Raw genomic sequence first — 16,101 nt, 5'->3', positions numbered from 1 at the left:
AAAAGTCACCACTGCCCACATGTGTCACAGCTACCTTGGATGCCTGGCTGCCTTGTTTTGCCTCTGAAAATACCATCCATCCCCGGACAACAAAGCAGGAGAGAGACACTTTTCAAAAGGGCCACCACTATACAGCTGCTGTGATTTCCATTCCACTGAAAGCAGTGGGAAACGGGGCATTTTGCAAAAAAGTAGTTATTTCTGTGTAGCAAAACACTGTGTCCTTCAGCCACTGCAGAATGAGACATTTTCAGTCATGAAGAATATGGAGAAAATGATATTAATCTAAACAGAAAAAATATTCAGATATTGGATGCATGTGGAAAATTTAGTGAACTTTAACTATACAGCTGGTTTGATCAGTTTATTTTATTTTGTTACTGGAGGTATTGGAGGCATAATAGGGTTTGGTAAAAAACATTTTTGAGTACAAACATTTTTAAAGGACCTCAGTTTAACTCCTAAACTAGTGGTTTCTTATAAATTAATGGAAATGCCATTCTACACGCAAAAGATATTATGCTGTATTTTTCACAGCAGCAAAGAGATTGAATGCTTCTTCTAAATGCAAATCTCAACTTACCCAAATTGTGGAGTCAATATTGGTGCCTCTGTAACAATGACACCGCTATTTTCTTTCTGTTTTTAAAACAACTTAAAACTAAATTTGTTTTTTGGCCACCACTGTGCATTAAACAGATGGTTTTCCCTGTGCCATCCACAGTGACATCCACATCTTTTCTCCTAAATGATTACAATTAATTTAAAACTCAATGGTGTATATACAGAATCCAAGATATTCCTTCCATGTGCATTACCTTTCACTTGTGCACACTGAATTTCATCTCCCATTACGCTGCCCAATTCATTATGGTAGCTTTGGTTCATCCCTCTGAAGCTCTCTAGACTTCTCTAGGTTTGACTCGCCTCATAATTTGTTATCGACTCCAAATACCAGCCCTATCAGTTCAGCATTCCCTGAACCTCTCCAGACCATAATAAATATATATTTTAAACCATGGCCACTTATTTTGAACCACTCAGTGGGTGCTAAGCTCTTTTGAAAATCAGGCCCTATTTGATGTGTCCTGGGTTCAGTTTAATCCTGCTGGCTGAGTGGAGTTTTTAATGCCGTTTGAAATTCTTTTGCACAATCATCTTGAGTATGATTCCTTTTCCTTTAATCTTTTCTTTCCTCCCTTTATCTGGCTTTTTGAGGACACCAGGCAGCTGAGTCCTCACCTTTGTAAAGTCCTTCCAATTATTTTAGGCGTTTTAGTTTTTTTTCCTCACTGCTGCTAAATCCTTGAGCTGAGCTATCCACTTGTTAACGTCTGGCAGCGATTCAGGCTTCCCGTTTAAATATGATCTGTTTTTGGCTGTCAATAATGCAATGTTAACAAATTTGTCCTGGCATATTTATCTGTTGCAGTGTCTGTTGTTCAAGGAAGAACGCAAAGCCAGGACATATTGGCAATGATGCTATAAATGTTTGATATAATGTTTACTTCTTCCTCCAATGCAAGGAAGCTCCTGAACATAAACCTAAGTTTTTACTAATTTATTTTATGTCTGGGGCAGTTGTTTTTTTTTCAAGAGGCAGTATGAGGTGGCATAACTTACAACACAATAATATATTAGCTAGCATTTAATGCAAGAAGAACTCATTTCCTTTGGTCACATTCATTCAACTAGAGGTCTCCCTTGCTACTTTGTACTGAGAACAGAGGACCATTTATTTCAGCATCTTTCTAAAGCAGGGGTGGGCAAAATGCAAACCACGGGCCAGATGTGGCCCACCAGGCCATTCTATCTGGCCAGCAGGGACCCTAAAAATATTTGAAAATTAATATTTATCTGCCCCTGGCTGCCTGTCATGCAGGCCTTGATGGCTTGTCAAAACTCAGTAAGTGGCCCTCCTCCCAAAATAATTGCCTACCCCTGTAAAGGGTCAGTTTTACTCATCCCATTGGGTACATAAATATCATAATAAGGTTCAGCAAGGCAGGAGACATATATTATTGCATCAGTCTTCCCTGGAGTCTGCTTCTCTGCTTCTTCCATTAAAAATGTTTCTGACATGTGGGGGTTTTTCCTCAGGTCACCGGATGTGCTACCTTTTGGACCAACTTCTACTAGGTTATCCAGTCCTTTTGCACAGAGCCACATGAGGAAAGCTCGCGGTGCATCTTGTGTGCATTGCCTCTCTTTTAAAGTATCCGTCTGGATTGCATTCATAAAAGTTATCCCAGACCCAGACTGCTTAAGCTATTTTTGCCCCTACCACACACACACATCTGCGGTGACTCTATCAAAGAAACATCCTGGATCAGGGAAACTTTGATTCAGGATGTTAATGTTGCCTTATCATTGTTAAACCAGGGGACACAGAGCTGCAGCTCTGCTGTTAAATCCTATCTGTAGGAAGTTTGGGCTAATCCCCCACCCTGTCTGGGTAATTACAACATGTGCATTTTAATCCGGTGATTGTACGTGGCCGGTATGAAGGACACAGCAGCCGCCCTCAACTGACGGAAGCAGCTTGCAGGGATTTTGATGGGGCTGCTGTGGCAGACGATTACAGTTTGGTAATGTGACCAGTTTGATTTCCAATCCCTCCGTCCATCCTTCTACCTCTGTTGCGCTTGCATTTCAGCAGCTTATCCTACTACAAAGCCAAGATGGCTTTCAGGGAATTAGCAAGACGCATATCGGGGTAGTTCATCTGGCTCACGACCTTTTCTTTGCCCTTCTGCTGCAGTTTGGGGTAGGGGGTTTGCTGAGGGAGAGTGTGACAGCTAACTTTGTGGTCATTCGTTTCCAAACCCCAACACTCTTTAAACTCTGCTAGTATTATAAAACCTTTGTGAGAGTTGTTCCAGAGGCCTCATGGTATGAGCAAATGGGTTGCTGCATATAAGGAGGCTTTGTTCATTTCTGGCCCTCTCTGTTTACCTTTAATTAGCACACGCTGTCTGAACAGTTCAGCGAGGGTTTTGATAACTGAGGCAAACAACAGGAGCAAGAGTGGGCACTCTGTCCCTGCCACGTGCCAGCTGACACTGTGCCCATAGATTCCAGCAGCTCCTGTGGATGTGCAGAGGATTTTTATCTAGGATTTCCACCCTGCTAATGCAGTTGCCATCAAAACTCAGTGCTCTTAGCTATGCAAAGGGAGAGTCCCGCTGCCTCCTGCCTGGTTCATTGTTGCTCCGCATTTTGTTCTGCCCTGTGTCGGTTTGGGGCCAAATCTCAATGTAGATTCCAAACTTCCCACCGATTCTAGGAAGTTTGTAACGGGGCCTTTGCTTCAAGCCAATCTTGATTTCTGTTTTGCAGAGTCATCTGCTGACGCTGCCTGGGGCTGGGTGGTGTGAGGCCACAGGGGGATTGTTTTGTTATTAGGGACATCTCTGGGCTCTGTATATGAGATTTTCTGGAAGGCAGCCCATTGCTGAGGGTACAGGCCTGTGTCTGAAGTTATGCCTTGTGATTACTGTGCCCACCCCAGCACACACCCTTTCTGCCGCTGACAGAGGATGTGCACAGTCAAGCACTTGTTGCAGCCTGTAATGAGCTGACAGTCAGTCAGAGGTGGCTTCCTGTGATAGAAACAGTCAGTTTATGCTGCTATGGACACGAATGCCAGATCTCAGAAAATGAAGGAGCTCTGCTCCCATCTTATTCATCAGTACAATCCAATCATTCCCTCTGCTCCTGCAAAATGATATACACTGCTGCCACAGAAAAAACAAATCTTGTCTCCATGAGGCTAAGTAGATAAGACACTGCTCCTTTGCCTCTTTTTCTGGGCTGGAACTCCAGTGGCACCAGAGAAGTAGGTCATCGGAGCTGCCTGTACCGGCAAAATAACCTGCTGCCTGTCAGTGAGGCACCTGTGAGGCAGAAGTCCTGTGGAATCAGAGCAGAACGGGACTTCCTCCTGTACTCACAGGGGAACACATTCTGCACAGGGCACTGGGCCTCCAAGGGGGAGATAATCAGGGCTGTTTGGCTTTTCAGTGGCCTAGGATTGCTGTAAGTCTCCAGGGATGCAGTGTGGATGGAGCCCCTTTGAACAGAGGAGATGCCACATGGGATCATTTGAGGACCATCTAGTCCAGGACCTTGCCCCCAATGGTGGCCAGCAGCAGTTTTTGTGAGGAAGCTGTAAGACTCCTGCTGCAGGTAGATGAGGAATAATCTGCTCGCACATCTGGTCCCACCTGATCTCTGACATTGGCTGGTGCTCTGTATCATGAGTTATTTACCCTTTATTAGCTGTGTGTGAGTGTTACTGGGTAAGCTGGAGCTAGTCAGGATCTAACTGTTGGGGGCTGGCTGTACTGGTTCCATAAGCTATGGAAAAAATGTAGGGGTATGTCAGTAGTAGACCAAGGATATGGTGTGGGAGCATTGTGAGGGGAGGAAGGGAAGACTTGAACCCCTGGGGGTGTGGGAGACCCTGGTAGACTGGAGGTGATGTGGAACCAGTGTGATTTGGAGCAGAGGCATAGCAGGGCAGTGTCAGCTGCCACCAGCTGATGGTGGCAGTTTGGTCAGCCATCTCTGCAGCAGCGGCTACTTTTGTGTCCCCAACCCTCCCTCCCATCCCAAAAGTGGCAACCAGGGCTGCTGCCCTGGTCTCCCTCCCCACTCAGTTATGCTCCTGATCTGGGGCACTGAAGCACTGCAGGAATGATGTAGCACAGCATGACAGAAGCTTGAGCAGCTGGGGTCACAGCAGGGGCAGGGTTTGAGGGGGTGAGGGAGTGGGTTGTGGGAGGCTAAAGAGCCAGTCTGAAGCACTGGGAAAGAGCTGCTGGGGTTTTGGGAAGCAGCACGAGCTGCGGGCTGTACCAGGAGAGAGGGTGGCATCATAGAAAAAGCTGGACTGTAGGGACTTTCGTCTCATCTCACCTTACACTGATGTAAATCAGGATGGACACCACTGAGCAAGCTGGAATTGCACCAGTGCACACCTGTGCACATGAGAGCCAAATCAGAGCTTGATGCTGTTGAAAATCTGCTGCTTAACAGATAAATCAGACACAAAGCAGGATTTCAGTTTTTCCACCCCACAAAAATAGCCAAATGCAAGCTCTGGGGCTCTTGGGTGGCTTGAGCCAGCCCCTGCTCCCTGGAATGGGGAACATGCTGGGAGCCAGCACTGGGCCTGCTTGCCTTATATCACAAGCACAGCAAAACCCAGCTTGTCTTTCTGTAAAAATCTTGCTGCCTAGAATGTCTCTTTTTTGTTTTCCTCCCACTGGCTCCATCCCCAGGGCGCTGTGGGAGAGGGAGAAGGAAGAGCAGGGCTCAGTGACATTCCGAGAACAGAAAGGATGAAACAGGCAGAGTTTCTGACTCATTATCCGAATTAGCAGGAAAACCTTCCTGGGAAGCAGCCATAATACGGGGATGATTTCAATGTGCGGCTCTCATTAGGGAATGTTTGCAGCTGATCAGACCGTAGCTAGAGCATGAGAGAGAGAATGCCAGGGTCTCCTGACACAAAAGTGAAGTAAGGTTTTGCTGCAGCTAGAGGGCTGTGCTGCACATCTCCAGTCCTGTTTCTGGCTGTGCTGCTGCACATCCCCAGTGCGGTCTCTGGCTACGCGGAGGCACTATTCCCTGCTACCATACCTGGTGCTGTCACCGACTACCTGAGGCTTCTGAGCAAAGCAGCTCCAGAGTCCTTCGGAGGGGAAGAGCCTGGAACTCTTCCAAGGGAAGGACTGTTCCTAGCCAGAATCATGCCTGGCCCGTGTTTTCTCCTGTTACCTTCTCTCCAACTTAGCGGGTGAGGAATTCTTCATTGCTCAGGTAAGGACCATCACTGGAATTTTCTTATCCAGGGCAATCCCCAGCTGTGTTTAAACAATAGCAGGGACAGAACTGGCAGATGATAATTTCTGGGGTAGAGAGAGAGTTAGGATTTAGTAAAAGTTTTGACCCCAGCATTTCAGAGAAATCGCCCATGGCACCTCTCAACCTGACCAGTGAACCTGAGGCAGCTGAAATGAGAATGGCTACGTAGGCTTTTCTTTGTATGCTGACATTGTGCTAAAGTTTGGAATTTTTTTCATGCATTAAATGCTAAAAGAACTGAGAGTATGAGAGATGCTAGTCACATCAGTCTGTGTGTCTGTGAAAGGCACTCAGCCACCACCATGGGTGACATGGTTTAAGAACTTGAACAGTTCAGAAAAAAACATTACTTTTGTTGGTTAATTGTAGCAACAGAATGACTGCCAGGAGGCAGGTCCGTTCTGCGTGTATGCATATCAATCTCCTTTGAATCTAGGGTTGCAGAGTCCAATCAGCTCTTGGGCAGGGGCTGTGGGAGAAGAGAGAAGTGTTCAGAGTTTCAAATGGTTTAAGGGGAATGAAAGTGCCTTTTGTGTCTGAGCAGCTTCTGGTTTATAATTCATTTTCCTAGGCCACTGCAGGTTTCATACAAGCACCTGCTGTTCTCCACATCCACTTTACTAAGCTGCTTGCTTAGCTTCTAAAAACTAAATTTCCGTCTACTGAGTGCAGAATCTGTCACCAACAGACATCCCATCTCCAAAAGAACGCTGAGCGGAGATCGATGGTGTGAGGTAAATGATAGGGGTAAGTGGAACTGGATCTGAGACTAGCTGACTTGCACAGGAAAAGACACTTTGTCTCTAGAGGGTAATAGATGGCTACTTTATTTCTTGGCAGGAGGAGGAATTGGCCAATCAAATATGTTGTTGCTGCATTTATCTAGCAAAAGTTTCTTGTGCAATGAAGATAACTGGCGGATTTACTGCCTTTGGGAGCTAAATCCCTTTCACTTTAACTTCTTGCTTCTGCAGGGAGTAAACATGGTTATTAAAGAGTACTTCACTGCAGCTTCAGCCTGGGATTGTGCAGCATGGTGTCATGCTTGGGTACCACTGTCCCTCTCTGTTTGCATCCCAGTCTTCAGACTTTGACATCTTCTGGGCAGAGGAGCCAGGCATACTCTGGAAACTCTACTATTGGTATCCCTTTTATATTCTCTCCAGGTCCTTGCCCCTTGAGACCATTTCTATAAAGACTCAGCCCTGTCCAGCCTTGATGCCCTGTAGTGGAATAGTTCAGCATTTTAGCAGGGCTTGGTCTCTTGTGAGAAAACCAGACTCTGTCCAGGAAGGCTTAAACTGAAAGGCTGTCAGAAATCTGTGTAATGAAGGGGATGTCTGCCTGAATCTCTGGGATGGAATCTCAGAAGCTGAAGCAACCTGTTAACTTATCTTGCCACTCTCCTGGGACCTGGGGCTGGCACATTCCTCGTGGGGTATTCTCTACCATTTTCTCCAGGCTAGTGGTGAATGTCCAAGGAACGTAACTGCCCTTTTTCTCCTTGGAGATGAGCGCACATCCTATGGGAAATGTTCATGGTCATTTCACAAGGGACTATATTCTACCTCAATACTCTCATCCCTCCATGTTGCACCCTTTTCTGCACTGCCCTAAATTACCCTTTTCCTTCCCTAGAGTTTACACCCTTCCAAAAGCTGTAAACATGTTATTGTTTGCTCCTTCAGTCTTTCCTTCCCAGGGCTTTCCTACCTTGTCATTGCTCTTTCCAGTTGTCAGCCTCTCCCTAGAGATGGGTAATGGCATCCCAGATAGGTTTATTCCAGGGATACATGCTTTCCTTCCTCCAGCACGTTAGACCTTGGGGTGAGCATCCACAAGCTGCATTGGTCTTTCTGTGCTTATACCACCTGCTGACTTCTGTGTTGTTTGCTGTCTGCTCCCCCATTGTCTCTCTCAGCCATTCGTGCTTTAGTTCCAGCTCCAACACTGAGCCTATTTTTGGGGAATGTTTTCATTAAACATTATCCCAAACTGAACCTTATTTTGCTCTTTTTCTGCATATATTCAGACCTTGTAGATGCAGGGACTAAAGCTTTCATGGCTTTAGAATGGAATTAGGAAGCAGAAGACACAGATTCATATCTTCTCCCTGTGACTTACTTGCAGTGTGCTTTGGGCAAGTTCCTTAACCTCTCTGTGCTTTGGTTTCCCCAGTGGCAACGTTGAGATGATTAGCAGGACTGTATAAACAGCTGATTTCTTTAGGTCAGTGGCAGAACCCCTGAAAAAAATACTCAATTAAGGCAATCCAAAGTGACTTTTTTCTGTTATTTCTTACTAAAATGGAACAGTCATTAATAAAAAAAATAATAATTTGGAGCTGGACAAAATGTTCCATCCAACCTGAAAGACAGCATCATATTTAGCTTTTGCATGTCTTTTATTCCATAGTTTAAAAGTAAAGCTTGTTTTCTTAATAAAATATTTTGACTTTTTTCATTATTAATTTTTCTTTTGGGCTTTGTTTGGCTGGCAGTATTCTCTCCATTTGCCCTGAGGCTGCATTTTCCTGTAAATACACCATTTACCTGCAAAAATGGTACCCAGTTCTAGTACTAAAGCTTACTGGACTCACCTCACAAGAGGGAGCAAATGTAATAGTGTGTGTTTGGGGATTCTTATCTACCTCAGTGGTTTTCAACCTTTTTTAATTTGTGGACCCCTAAAAATTTTTGAATGGAGATGCAGACCACTGATCTACCTAATCAAGTCCCAAGAGAAGCGCAGGCATAGTTTGTAGTACACAAGCAGTTTAGAAAGATTTCCAAGGGGCTGCTTGTGTGTTTATGATGTGACACCTGCTTAGAGTAATGTAATTAGGGCAGGGTGATTGGGACAGCCAACTTGGGCATCATTTTTGGGGGACAAGTGGGGGCAAAAAATACCCACAGCCACTGCAGTTTCATGATCATGTGAGCAACCTAGTGGCAGCTAAAAGTTGCAGCTGCCCCTGTGCCACAGCTGCCCTGGGTACCTGGCTGCATTGTTATGCCTCTGCTTACTTTGGTGTTTTGTGGGATTGGGCCCTAGTGTCCAAAGGATGTTGGAATCTTTACAGATGTCTCCAGGTACACTTGTCCTTTACCACAGGGCTTAGAGCAAAGAGGTGGCTCTCTTGCTGAAATTTCTTCCCAGCTTTTCCTTTGGGGAGCCTGTACTTCTTCCTCAATGAAGAGTCTATGGGGCTGTATCCTAGACCCTGCCAGCTGTCCAGGAGCTGCATGGGTCTCTGGGAATTTTGGTACATGGGAGGCTGGAGATTTCTGCAGGGAGGCTTATAGTTTGCAGCCTTGCTCTATAGGAAATGTGGAGCCCCACTACTAGAGATACTCTTAGAAGACTCCTTAAAGACAGTTCCCTACCAGACAGGATGGGAGGCCACAGATTCATGCTGTTATGTTCATGCCCTAAGCTCTTCAGTCCTTGGGGAGAAATATTTTCCCTTCTCTCTCCCTACTGCACTGCAACTGCAGAGTGCCCTCCCTAGAGGCTGGGCAAATGGGGGGTGGTGCCACTCTAGGAGCTGAAGGTGTATCTATTCAGCAGGGCAAGGGTCAAGTGTGGAGGGTTCTGTCCCTCTGGACAAGGCTCACAAGAGCAGTCAGCCCCTCCATTGACTATTCTTTAGGCGCACCATAGAAATGTAGAGCATTCCTGAGAGGGGGAATGTATAAACCCATCCTCACTGTGGTTTGCTTCCCCCTCAATATCACCCGCAAATGCCCTTAACCTCCATTCCAGAGCATTATTGAAGATGTTCAATCAGACCAAACCTAATACCACAGCTACTCACCAGCACTAGACACTGCCCCCACCTCATTTGTTGCCCTTTGTTTTTCCTCTTTGTTGACAGTCCTTTGGCAGGTTCTCTGACATCTGACTGTATAAAACCCAAGCCAAGCAGGTTCGTTTCCAAGTCAGACTGTAAAATCCACTGTATAAAACCCACGTGATTATGATTCCAGGTTTGTTTTGCTGGACACTTCATTGGATAAAGCAAAGGTCAAGCACCCAACCCCAGGAGCGCCCAATCTAACTCCAGATGTGACACAACAAGAAGGAAAGAGAAATGGCTGAAAAAGGGAAGAAGGGAAAGATAAAGGTGGTAAGACACTGAGATCAGAGGGTAGCTCAGTGAGCCCAGTCACAGCGTGATGATTTTATTAGGAAATCCAGACATGATACCCAGCCTCTTCATTCTTCCATCATGCCTGCCTCTCTCTAGCAAGCCTCCATGCACTGTGCTCAGCTGCAGGTGCAGACTGAAAGCTGCTTGTAGCTGCCAATGAGCAGAGGAAGATAGGGAGAAAAAGAATGAGCCCCTTTGAATGGTGCTAGAAATGAACAGGGCAGAGAGAGCTAGGGTTCAAGGGAGCTCCTTTTCCACTCTTGGGCTGCCACTGCTCAGACTGTACTTGGAGGATCCTGTGCTCTGCAGCACTCTGGGTTTTTTGAACATAGCCCTAGTCCAGGCATATTGGTTGAGAATTTCCAAAGCACAAGTGGAAGTTTGGTGGACAGCTTCTGTTGACAATTTTCAAAGGGATCAGGGTACCTGTTAGGCCCCTTGAGCACAACTACAGAGCAGAATACAGTGCCCTGCAGCTATGAATAGGCTAGCCCATGTCCCAGGAGCAGCATAACCATGTGTGAGGGTTGTTCCCAAAACTTTTAAAACCAGGTTAGACAGATACTTTTTGAGGATGGTTTAGAAGAAATGATCCTTCTTTGAGTAGGGGGCTGAGCTAGAAGTCCTCCTGAGGTGCCCTCCAGCCCTACTTCTGCTCTATTCTCTGTTTGCCTGGAGCTTCATGCAGGCTAATTAGCCTTGCTGGGAAGCAGATGATGTTAGCTCATTCAGAACTAGCTCAGGTCTCTGTGCTGCACTTTGCCATGTAAACATACCCTTCACGCTTTTGAAAATCTCCCCCAGCATCTTCATCTTTAAACATAACACTTGCAACGAATTAGATTTCTGTTGGCTGTAGGATATAATCTTTATAACTTGGGTTAAACAATCTCTGGACAGGGTTTTACTCCCTCCCAACCATATGGAAAATAATTTTAGGATTATCTGCTGTAAGACTCTATGTTCCCAAAGTTCTCATATAGCCCTGTTTGCAAGGACACTGTGAGCTGAATATAAGTAGTTAAAAGGCCAGAGGCAGGTGATGTTATTTCTCCCATGTTTATCCTGAAAACAAGATACCCTTCCTATTTCCAGTAGCTCCCACCAGCTTCGCGGCGCACTTTCTCAAAGGCATAGAGAAAATTTCCATCAGACCGTTCTGTTTTCAAGCACATCAGCCACAAAAAAAAGGCAAAAACAAAAAGGCAAAGCACTTTGTCAGACTGCAGCTATTAATCTGGGTAATAATGCATTCTATACAATTTGTATCAAACAGGAAACTCTTAGCCTGAATTTGAATGGAAAGACTTGCTTATTCACTAGATGCATGCACCAGCTGAGTGCATCTGTGAGGAATACTTCAGAGTCTGAAAAGCTAAAATAGAAATGGGCAGCGACAAAATACAAGTTAGTTTTTAAAGTGGTAGTAGATAATAAATGCTGGAAGTAAAATATTGTTGATAAGCCCTTTAAATATAGTGGCAGCAGCAGTACAATAGTGCACCCATGGGTCACTATTAGGGTCAGGCCTCGTTGTGTTTTGCATGATAGGCAAAAGGCCTTTGTCCCCAAAGAGCTTACAACCACAATTGAAACAAGGAGGATAATGAATATAACAAACAAAGGATGGCAGGGGAGAGAAACAAAGAGTAATAGTAGCAAGATCAGTTGGTTCGACTGGTTCATATGTGTACAACATGATGGTTCTGAATGTTTAAGTGTGTGTATTTTGAACAAAGAAATACCGAAGATCTTGTTTTCTCACCATCTTTGTTTAGTAGAAAGGGTCTTGAACCAGAAATCTGAAGGGTGGGGGGTCACCTTGCACATCCCTTCAGGGTTGAGTATTCCATGTGCCAGGGGCAGCATAGGAAAAGGCAAAAAGAAAATTGAGTATAAACATATAGATGGCTCATTGAGGCTGATTTGTAGCCAAAGAGGTGGTATGGTAAGAAGAAAGGATGGATCAGTAGGGAGGTCAGAGTCACAAAGGATCTTGATGCTGAGGTCTTGACTTAGATGTCATAGAAACTGAGACCTGGTGGATGAATCCAAAGTGGGGGTGATATAGGCCAGAAAAATGTTTTTGGCAGAAGTTGTGCTGTAAGGGTACTGCAGACATATCCTGGTACAACAGATATGAGCAAGCACAGGAAAAAACAGTTGGAGAATTAAAAATCATAACCAGTAGCACATGAAATCAGCCATAAGCAAATTGCCATTCACTAGCACAAGGTTTCACGTTTCAGTAGCAGCTGGTACTTTTGTTTCATCCTTAACAACAAACGCTTCTTAGAGGGAGCTCTGTTGGCCAGTGCTCCAGGGAATGGCAAAGCTAGTTCTAGGAAACGTCCAAGCCTCGTAGAATTGTACTTCTGCCTCCAGAGCAGATCTCCCCTGGGGGGGAATAGTGGTCTTAAGGTTGGGCTGGATGATCTCTTGAGGTCCCTTCCATCCCTACTTCTCTATGATTAATGAAAGACAGCACTCTGTCTGTATTATTAGTATTTGTACTTGACAGAGGCCACGAGTCTGTTCACCATGTTTCAATATTCCACCTGGGCTTCTCTCCTGGGGGATTGGATGACAAACTCTCTCTCACTCTGTCCTTTTTCGATATTTCTTTTCTGGTGTTCTCCAGGCATCCTGTGTTTGCCAGGTTTGGTGAGATTCAGAGCTGAGCATAAAGAGCTTAGAGTATAGACCGTGCCCTCAGCTTACCTTGTTGCTGCATTGTGGAGTCAGCTGCAGAATTTAAAATTCCCTTTTTAGTGTCCCAGATGCCTTGGGCTGGCACCTTGTTGTTGAGATGGCCCATCAGAACCCTGACAGCTGGCACCATGTAAGACACACATGTCTCCCAAACTTATCTCATGGGTTAATTCCTCAAGGGGCTTGAGAATTTGAATGACAGCCTCTGCCAGACTCCACTGTGCTAAGGGCAATGCTATGACCTTCACTTCCTCTGAGCAGAAAATGATCAGATCCTGTTTGTTCTCCAAATTTAAAACACCCAATTAATCAATTTTGTCTGACATGATTTGCTCTTCAAAATCCCACAGTATTGTTTATTGCTCCTGGCTCCATTGCCCACTAGTTGTGGAAAAGTGCCTATTTATTCCATTATGTTTCCAGATATTGAAAGTAGATGAACATGGGCTGAGGTGGCTCTGGTGCAAATCCAGAGTAACTGCACAGAAGTCAGTGGAATGACGTTAGTGTAACTATTGGCACCACTGTCACTCTACTGTAGGTTCTCAGAGCTTCCTACCTTCATTACTGTAATCTCATCCTCTCAGACCTGCCTGGCATCCACTGTACCAGCCTCAGTCCATTTAAAACACTGCTGCTAAGATTGTCTTCTTGGCCCTGGAAACTCACTGGCTCCACTTTCTCTACAGCACATTCCAGCTATTTGTCCTCACCCAGAAAACCCTACACAGGTCTGCACACCCCTGCGTATGTATTCTTTTATCTTCACACAGAGGTGTAGCAGGGCAGCTCCATGCCTTGGGTAGCTGTGGTGCACAGGGCAATGGCAGCTGTTGTGATGCCAAAGGAAGCACTGTGACCAGCTGCTACTGTGGCAGTGGCTATATTTATGCTCCTCCCACAAAAGCAGGTCCAAAGGTTGCTGTTCTGGATGCCCTCCCCCGCCCCCACCCCAGTTATACTACTATCTTGATATGTTGCCCCCACTGTCCACTCCGATCACCTTCTTCCACTCTCCATTTGGCCACCTCTCCGATAAACACCTCCATGACTTCTCCCATGCCTCCCTGCTAGAGCTGGATGCTCTCAAGGAGGCTTCTCTCCTCTCTTTCTCCAAATCACCCTTCAAAACCAACACCTACTATGATGCCCACTGGACTTCTCCAGCTGATAATGGTCTTAGGAATTTTGTGGCATGAAAAGACTGCATTGCGTCACTGTAAGCCTGTTAAGTTTGCATGAAGCAAATTACACAATCGTGTATTCTTAGCACCACTCCCTTTTTGCTCCTGTACCCAGCCTCTGTTTGATAGATTGTTGTGTTGCTTTTGTTCCATCTTGCATTGACAGCTCTTTGAGCATGATTTCCTGAGGTCCCTTCCAACCCTAACTTTCTATGATTCTATCTGCCTTGTCTTGCCATGTGTCTGTGAAGTCCCCAGCCCAATGCAACGTACTAGAGTAATAGAAGAAGTCACTAGTGGGAGTGAGATCAGAACCCAGGTAATTGCTGGAACCTGGTTTTTCTTTTTCTGAGGAAAGTACAATCTTTGTCTTTCTCCAGCTTCCTGGCACATCTCCAGTTTGTACTTCCCAGTGGTTAGTGGTAGAATTAACTACTGGTAATTAGCTAATTCCTATAAAGCCCTACAGTGTGTGTCACTCTGGCTTGTTAATTTGTAAGTGTAATGGACAAACCTTGCATAAACAAAGATAACTTCAGGTGGCTGCACTGTAATTGCAGGACAAGGATCCCAGAGTGTGCCCTAGATTCTAGTTCATTACATCTGTAAAGTGGTCTGAGGTCCTCCAGGATGAAAAGTCCTTGAGAAATGCATGAGCATTATGATGTCACACAAAATCCAACACTGGATTCACAGCTTTGCTTGTTAACAAGGGGGGATCATCAGCAAAGAAACACTTGTGTAAGGTAGGATGTGCAACAGGACTGGGCTGGCTCAGGGTAGCTGGGTTTCCAAACAGCTCAGGCTCCCTGTATCAAGCACCTACTTGGGAAACAACTCTTTGCAAAAGGAAAAATTCACTTTCCTTTGTAGAGTAACTGAGACATCTAGTGGCTGAATGGAAATATATATACTGTATCTCCCTTTTGGATTTCATGAGAAAATCTATTATTATTTGGGGGGGGATTTTTTTCTATAGTGATGGTGCACATAATATGTTGGGAGTGTTCTAGATATACAAAAAAGATACAGTCCCTGTACCTGGAAGCTCACATTTGAGGAAATAAGCAGCCTGGAAAGGACAAGGCAGTGGGAGATTGCTGGCCCATCACCTATCCTGCTGTTTACAGCTCTTACTTTGAGCTCTTCCACACACCTCTTGTCTAAGTCTTCACTAACCTGATTGATGTGGGAGGTGAGCCCCTCATCCCCCTGACTGCATTGGATACTTTTCACTGGACTTGGAAGGAAGGACAATGGAAATGTAAGGGTCGCTGCTTTGCCTACTGCTGCTTCACCTACTGCCATTAGAGTAGACCTGCTCCAGGGTCTGGAGTTTGATTTTCTGTTTCACACCATTAGGAGCAGTGTTTGTCTCTAAGTAGTTAGGAGGAAACACTGCTCCAGAGAAACATTTTTATCCACAAGAACAAAGATTTGATTTCCACCTGGAAATTGATCAGCTTGACTTGTGAACTTCCAAAAAGCAGCATGTGGCCTCCCAATTCTCAAAGCAATTTACCCTCTGACAGATACAGGAGCCCATCACTGAGGCAGCTGACTCTACACCTATTAGGTTAGCAGAACAAATGCTGTATTCATTGCTTTCTGGCTCTATCAAACCAGTCACATTGGAGCTGTGAATTAGCTTCTGTTTCTCTCAGGCACCTGACATCTCCATAATGCTGATGCACTCACCGACTCCCACCCCAACTGTCACTACATCTTTCCCTACAACAACTTTAAAATCCCCTCACTCTTCATCCCAGATGCTCAAACCTTCATGTGTACCTGATACACTGCCTGTCCTGTACTGTCTGCTTTACCTATTCCTGGGACCAAAACTGGAGGTTCCTGGCTAGAGGGTCTTGATTCTCTGCTCAGGGTCAGACCAGTCACCATATTTGGGGTCAGGAAGGACTTTTACCCCATGATCAGACTGGTATGAACTATGGGAGTTTTGCCTTCCTCTCTACCTGGGACCTCTTGAGTGTATATTGACAACATTTTATAAAAGCAAGACACTGGCTGCCATAGTTTCCTTGCTTTACCTCTGGTAGGTTAGGGTGTTAAAGTCTACATTGTGTCAGGTTTGATGGTAGTCTTATATAGAGTTTAGATGATAGTTTATATGTGATGGTTTGAATATGAATAAGGATGATCCTGCCTCAGGCAGGTGTT

At 45.2% G+C, this 16,101-nt stretch overlaps 1 protein-coding gene across 5 annotated transcripts in view; it reads left to right on the top strand.

Annotated features, from left to right (window-relative positions):
• The window catches only part of SYNDIG1L (synapse differentiation inducing 1 like), a 78,605-nt gene that overhangs the window by 45,166 nt on the left and 17,338 nt on the right, over window positions 1-16,101 (top strand). Inside the window, exons 1-2 of one of the 5 annotated variants that reach the window (XM_019488698.2) lie at window positions 2,125-5,826; window positions 6,443-6,618. The exons of 2 other annotated variants lie outside the window; for them this stretch is intronic. The gene's annotated coding sequence lies outside the window, so the exon portion shown is untranslated. 2 more of the 5 variants (XM_019488701.2, XM_014611297.3) reach the window with 2 other exon arrangements.

This window comes from Alligator mississippiensis, chromosome 2 (genome assembly GCF_030867095.1).
Source record: "Alligator mississippiensis isolate rAllMis1 chromosome 2, rAllMis1, whole genome shotgun sequence".
Classification (NCBI taxonomy): Eukaryota; Metazoa; Chordata; order Crocodylia; family Alligatoridae; genus Alligator; species Alligator mississippiensis.
The sequence above is the reverse complement of the archived record's forward strand: the minus strand, read 5'-3'. Positions and strand labels throughout refer to the sequence as shown.